We start from the raw sequence: 8,207 nt of genomic DNA on the forward strand, positions 1-8,207 counted from the left end.
AATATTTAATTTAATATAACAAATAGTCACAAAACAATAATAGGTACCAGGAATTAAGCACCAGCTATATACTGTTCTGTTATTCCTAAATTTGACTAGTGAAATATTCCTTAGACTTCTGTACTACGGTTTTTAACCTTTTACATTATGTGTCCTGGGCATGGGTGAAGTGGGACAATCCTCACAACCACATTAGCAATGAATAGTCCTGACTTCCTTGCTAAGATAAATTGGTCTGCATAAACAATTGGATCATGAAGTGATCACGTTCTTTTTCTTTATCAATATGACTTGATAAATGCAAGGACTGAGAATACATTGCTACTATTTTAGTGGTAGAGCATAAAGTTGAAATGATAAAAACTACTGCTTTTCGAATCCCTAGAGCTGCACTTATTATTCAGTTTTTCCATTACTTGTAAGATATACCACAGTATCTTTCCTTTTATTACTTTTGTGTGCTTAAGCAAGTGGCTACAGACAAAAAGTAAGCCAGAAATAGGGTCGTTAACGACAGAGTCTCAAGAAAACATGGGATATGTGGGTTGAAATGGGAATAGTACAAATGAGACTTCCTTCCACAATCTGGGATTGAAAACTAATAGGCTACAATTAACTGAGCGCTGTCCCTCTTATAATGGGTTCTATGTGACAAGGTAGTTGTTCCTATAGAATGACCTCATAGAGAAAAGGAATTAGGTGGGATCAGGTATTTGTTTCTAAGGATGCTGAGCAACTTCTAGTGAAACAATGAGTAGACTAAATTATGGAATACCTGATTCAATGTAAAAGACAAAATAGAGCCATTACAAAATTCTACTACAAGAATCTCCTTCCACTTAAAGCTGAACGAAGGCCAAGACAACTTGAAGAATGAGTTTAGAAATTGGTCTATTATGAGACTGATGTGCTGTCTACTGCACTAAGAAGGCACTAAAATTGGTCTATTACTTCAGTGTAATATCAGTTGAATTCACCACTTTACCACATTTCTTCAGCAAAACTGGGAACAACGGTAACCAAAATACATGATCTGGAAAATCCTGAGCCTTTCTAGGTGTTTAAAAAATAGCTCACAGTAAGCCCTGCTTGTAAGAAAATAAATAACAATTTGTCTCATATTTCTCATTGAGGCTCACACTTTGAACTATGAAAACACCTTAGGTCTGATGGTGATACTACAATATCAGAACAAAAAGAATTATAGATTTTAAGGGTGCCTAAGAACATAAGTTTATATTAGTCCATATTAATTGCGATTGGGGCTGTAATCTATTATTTATATACTGATTAGCTCTAGACTTAAGATAGATTTGAATGATAAAATTTCAGAAGTGACCATTAAAATAATAGAGAGTGTATAATGTCTAAGACAGTAAACAAAACAATGCACTAACAAAAAATCCAAAAGAAGGTAAGAAATGAGAAAAGTGGAGCCTCAAAAAAGCAAGACAAATAGAAAGCAAAATAGTTTGCATGTATTAGTAATCATAATAAGTGAAAATGAGCTAAACTTAGTAGTTAAAAGATACCATTAGATTTTTTTAGATCCAGCCACATGCTAAAAAACAAGTATACAGAAACTTGAAAAGTAAAAGAATACAAAAATATACTATACAAGCACTAACCAAAAGGAAGTTGGCATAGCCAAATTAATATGAGACAAAGTCGATTTTAGGACAAAAAAATATTATTAAAGATAAACATAACTGAATGGTTAAACAAACTGTACATCTATATGATGAAATACTATTTGGCAATAAAAAGGAAAGAACAGCAACCTGAATGAATCTCAAAGGCATTGGACTGGGGTGGGGAAAAAAGCCAGTCTCAAAGAATCACATACCATGTGATTCCATTTATATAACATTCTTGAAATGAAAAAGTTACAAAGATGAAGAACACATTAGTGGTTTCCTGGCATTGGGATCTGGTGGGGTGAAGAGTGGGTGTGACTAGAAAGAGGTAGCACAAAGGAGATCTTTCGGTAATGGAATAATTCTGCATTTTGATTGCAGTGTTGTGATAAAATAGAGTAAAACTGTGCACACACATTGTACTGATGTCAGTTTCCTAATTTTGTTTTCACACTATGGTTATGTAGGGTGTAACCATTGGGGGAAACTGTGTGAAAAGTATGGAAGACCTTTCTGTTCTATCTTTGCAATAAATCTATTATTATTTCAAGATAAAGAATTTTTGAATGATGGTAAAAGGTTCAATACACACACACAAAAATAATTTTAAATGTATAGGCATTTAATAAAGTAACCTCAAAATATATAAAGAAAAATGTTATAGAACTATACAAAGAAGTGAACAAACCAGCAATCACATGAGAAAATTCAGCATACTTCTGTAAAGTATTCAAAAGACAAGGAGAAAAAAACTGTAAAGATATAGAATAGTGAACAATGCAATCAACAAGCTGATTTAAAGGACATACAGAATCCTACACCCAATAATAGGAGAACACACTTTCTTCTTAAACTACATAGAACATTTATAATAATTAATCATGAACTTGGCCACAAAGCAAGTCTCAACAAATTTCTAAATATCAGTATCATAAAGACAATCTTATATGACCAAATGCAATTAGGATAGAAATAAATAACAAAATAACATTTAAAAAACCCATGTGTTTGGAAATTTTAAAGCATGCTTCTAAATAATTCATGAGTTAAAAAAGGAAACATAATGGAAATGTTTAAATACTGAGAACTGAATAATAATTAAAATATTGAAGATCAAATCTGTGGAATTCAGTAAAATCAGTATATCAAGGGAAATTTGTGGCCTTAAATTTTTATGTTATATGATATATTTAGCAGAGGCAAATCTATGGAGACAGAAAGTAGAATTGTGGTTGATGAGGGCTGGAAGGGCAGTGGAGGAGAAATGGAAAGTGGCAGCTAATTGATACAGGGATTGGGGGGGAGGTGACAAAAATGTTTTAAATTTATCATGGTGATAGTTGTACAACCTTGTAAATACATTTAAGAATGTTGAATTATACATAGTAAATAGTGAATTGTTTGGTATATAAATGATCTCTCAAAGAGTTGTTATTATATTAAAATCTTATATTAGACTAAAAAAAGACTAAACATCAATAAGCTAAGCATCCAAATTAAGCAGAAGAAGACTAAGAGAAAGACTTTAAAACAGATGAAAAAGACAAGAGCAAACGATAGATAAAATAGGAAGCAAAAATACATTAGGCAGTATTAACAGAGACAAAAGTTGTTCCTTTGTATGGTATAATAAAAAAGGCAAACCTTCGGTGAGATTAGTCAAGAAAAAAGTATAAATAAACAATAATAATGCATAAGCAGAGATTTTTAAAGATAGTACTGTGACTAACTTTATGATAATAAATTTGAAAACACGGATGAAATTGATGAATTCCTTGGAAAATAAAACTTAGCAAAATTTACTCAAAAAGAAAGACCCAAAGTGTCCTATAACCACTGAGAAATAAGTAGTTTAAAAGTCCCTCTACTCCCCCTCAAAATAGCCCAGATGGAATAGATAATTGTAAGTTTATACAATCTTTTCCAGAGTGCAGAAAGAAGTACTACTACCCAATGCATTTTACAAGACTAGTACTAACCTTTATATCAAAACCAGAAAAAGTCAGTATGAAAAAGGAAAATTATAGATGTCTCACTTATAAACATATATGTGGAAATTTGGAATAAAATACCAGCATGTAGAATCCAGCAATGTAGTAAAATATGTCACAATCAATATTGGAAAGCAAAATTGGCTTAACATTAAAAAAAAATCCAGCAAACCTTAATTGACACATTCTAACACTTATATGGAGGTTTTAAACTTCAAAAATATTATGTCAATTTTGAAAAATAAGGATAAAGAGGAGATACTTATTCTACCAGATAGTAGGATATATTATAAAACCAAATACATTAGTCAGGGTAACAACAAGCTCTGCTACATTACAAATGAACCCCTAGAATCTCAGTGAAATAAACACAGGTTTATTTCTTGCTTATATAAAATTCAATAGAGTTTGGGCAGCTCTGAAGTCTTCCATGTATCCACGGCTTTGTCCATCTGTCCATCTTGTGGCTCTTTCATCTTAATACATGGCCTTTTTTTTTTTACACATGTTTAAACTACCTTGGCCCATAAGTCATTCACATTACTTTTGCTTATAGTAGTACCCTGTCCAGGTCTAGTCAAGTGACCCCAATCCAAATGCAAGGCAGGCTGGGAAAGTAAGGAAATACAAAGATCATTTAGTGAGTATTAGCTAGCCCTGCCAGATCTTGGTAATAAAAACAATATGGAAGAGATAGTTAAATGGTAAGACCAAGAGACAGATATAATACAGAAACCTAATATACTATAAAACTGGCACCACAAATCAATGGAGAAAGGATGCACAGTTTAGTATAAGGTATCAGGAAGACTGGCTCACTATTTGGAAAAAAATAAAACTGGACCCCTGCCTAGCACCAAATATAAATCTGGATACCAGAGAACGAAAGACCAAAATATGAAAGTTAAAAGTATGAAGCTAATAGAACATAATGGAGAAGAACATCTTTGTGGACTACATTTGGATGATAATGGCTTAAACAAAACCTCAGAACAACATACCATAAGACAAAAAAGATTAATAGATTTGATTACATAAAAAAATGAGAGTTTCTATTCAATAAAGGACACCAGGAAAAAGTTAATTGATAACAGATAGAAAAAACACATTTTCAATATGTTAAACTAACGAAGAATTAATATTTAGCATACATAAAGTACTCCTACAAATTGAAAAGGACAGGATCACACCACCCTAAATTTGCAAAATATATAAAAAGTATACTGAGAGAAGAGGAAAACCAAAATGTTTAGAAATGCATGATGTTCAAATTTGTTTGTCATATAATTGCTAATTAAAATACAATTACAAATATATTTACACCTATTTGGCCGGCAAATAGAAAACTGTGACAAGCCAATGGTTAGTAAGGGTCCAGAGATACAGGAACTTCAACACAAACAGCCTATTAGATTTTAGATTGGAATGCTATTCCAAATCAATCTGACAGTACTTAATCAAATTAATTATATATATCCCCTGTGGTCCAACAATTCCATTTATTTTATATATATTCCAGAACACATTTCACATAGGCACATAAGGGGACATGTGTAATGACCTTCACGACAGTGTTTGAGGAAGTATTATACAGTTGGAAGCAGTCTAGATTTTGTTTCTAGGAAAATGAAGAAGTAAATTAAAGTAGATGAATGCTGTAGTACATCACACAACAGTTAGAAACTATAGCCTAGATGTACACAGAGTAACATGTAACTTTTTTTTTTAAATACTGCTGAGCAGGGGGAAAAAATGAGAACCACAGCACCATACCATTATCTAAATTAAAAAATCAGAGCCAGACTCCTGAACAAATGGGAGACAAGCCCTGAGCTAGGGTGGCATGTATCCTGAGGGGGCCTGGGCCATGCAGGGGAGAGTGACCTACTGTGTTCCTGGCGGCCATCCCTCCCTGGCTGCGATGGGGGCCAGACCCACGCCCCACCTCTCCTCTCTGTTGTTTTGCATGAACATGAGGAGCTGCAGTTATTGTTTATTCATTTGGCCCAAAATGTAGCTTAGGATTTGGGGATGTGGATTTTTTAAACAATTTGTTTTCTTTTGGTTTAAGGGGGGTTGTAGACACCAATCAGAGCCAAGTGCCAGGGAGGAAGGGAAGGGTCTAGTGGTGTCGCCTGTTCCGCACGCACCTATGCGTCTGGGGCTGGGCTGGACAGCTGGCAGGCTGTCGTGGGTGGAGTTAGGGGGGGTGGTCTGTATTCAGCTCATTGATAACTGCCAGGCGCTGACTGCACACGTCCCCAGAGCCTTCTGGGACCATATGCTTTTCAGGGCATTTCTCCCTCCAGCCAGGGCCCATCTGGCACCTGACGGGGCAAGTCTCCTCCAAGAAAGTCCCAGAGGACAGCGACCAGGAAGGTCGTGGGGCCCACTCCTAGCCTGAGCCCAGCACTCCAAGGTCTGGTGGAGGCACAACATTGGGTCTGGCTGGGATCCCACCTTCTCCCTGCTTGGTCCCTGTCAAACCCCCAGCTGCTTGCGGTTGCTGCCCAGAATGAATTACGTGTGGGGTAGTCACATCCTAGCAGGCAGCCCTTGGCGCCTGCAGCCTCAAGGATGCTCCAACCACCTTCGTTCTCCCTGCAGCCGCCCTGGCTCCCTGCCTCCCCTCAGTCTGCTGAAGGGCCCCATCAGCCTACCGCCCCCCACCCCCGTGGAGAACCCAAAGTCTTACTGTACATAACTCCAGGCGACGTTTCCATATTTATAGCAGTGTTGAAACCCCACGTGTTTTGCACAGGAAAGCACCCTCTCCCACCCCCGACCTTTCCCCCACCCCCAACAAAAGGTTTTCAGAATCCTTAAAGTTCCTGGGGCAGGCGGAAACAGGCTCACAGATTGTGTCTTGGCTGCAGTGAGGATTCCGAGGACAAGCAGCTATGGGGGTGGGGAGGGGAGGGAAACACAACATTAAAAAAAAAAAAATCATCCAAAAAAATTTCTGAAACAATTATTTAGGATGTTTGTGATTTGGCGACCTTGCTATAAATGCCATCATGTTACCGATGATTTCCTGTAGTGGGGGCTTGTCATTGTTTACTAATTTATTTACCAACGTCTGTCCTCCATCGGACAGTGGGCACCATCCCTCAGCTCCTAGCTCTGGCTGGGCCCAGCATCTGTGTTCTGTGATGCAATTTGGAGGTGGGGGGTGGGAATCTGTTCCTTGCACATTATATAGTTACCTCATTTTCCCCATATATGTATTTGAGAAAATGCTAATATAGAGAGAAAAAAAAATGGTTCTTAAAACTTGAATATGTAGGGTTTTTAATTTTCCATTCCTTTGGATTCACATGGGCTTGAAGCATTTAACATAACTAGTATGTTGTATTATATATGTGTATACTGATTGAAATTTATAACAGATTAATACTTTTTTAAAAATGAAAATTGCTAGTTGTGCTTGAACAAGTAGTACAATGATTTTTTAATATTGTTGCCGATTTTAGAGGGATGTTTACTAATAAATGTATGATGTATATCAAGTATTGACCCCTAAAATAAAAATACACAAAAATTCATGCATACAAAATAATGTAAGTTTAAAAAGAACTCAGACAAAAATATACACATCAAATATATTAGAACAGTAGCCTCTGGGGAGAATGTAAGTGAGGAATAGAGATGGGAAGAAACAAAGTAATAAATTAATGAATAAAGAAAAGAGGGAAAGGTTTTGTTTAGACCAATGCAGATGGTATGATATGAAGAAAGGAATATAGTTATAATCCTCATCATCTGAAGTCAAAAAAAAAAGGAAGGAAAGAAGTCTATTCATGTTGTAGTAGCATAAAAAGCTAAAACTGTTGTAACAAAAGACTCAAAAATAGTATGACTCTTTAAAAAATTATTTCTCACTCACAAAAGAACCTCAGGTCAGCAGAGGCGTTCTGCTGCACGTGACCGTTCAGGGTCCCATGTTTATTCCATGTTATTATACTCCACTCTCCCCTAGGTACTCAGAGTTCTGCCCATTCAAATGGTAGCACAGATCAGGCATGGAGTTTTATGAGGGAAAATCTGGAAATGATATACATCACTCCTGCAATTCATTATAATTCAATATAAATTCAGTCTAACTAGCACACTCATTTATAAGGGACACTGATAATTGCCATCTACTTGGGTGCCCAGTAGGAAACAGACAGCATGGATATTGGAGAGCACTAACAGCCTCCGCCACAATATGCAAGAGCTTTGTAAAAGGGATTATAAAATGTTATCAAAAGATATTAATCATTCAGGATGCTGGTCACAGTGCCTGCTTTTCCTGACTCTGGGTGACAGTTTTCAAATGTCTTCAGACTCACTGATACCTTTCTCAGGGCTGGCCTGATCCCCAGGCCCCAGGACCCTCACTCCCCTTTCAATCCTATAGATATTACTATCTTCCATTTCCCTAGCAACCATCCCCATCCACCAAAACGGCAGTGTGGTTGGGCAGGGATTGGGGTTACAGAGTGTGCAGGAGGTCAGCAATAGAGTCAGGGAGTTCACTCAGGGAGTGAACATGAGATTTTTACTTACTTCCTCATATTTTTCAGTACTATTTCAG

Source organism: Mustela nivalis, assembly GCF_964662115.1.
Source record: "Mustela nivalis genome assembly, chromosome: X".
NCBI classification, from domain to species: Eukaryota; Metazoa; Chordata; class Mammalia; order Carnivora; family Mustelidae; genus Mustela; species Mustela nivalis.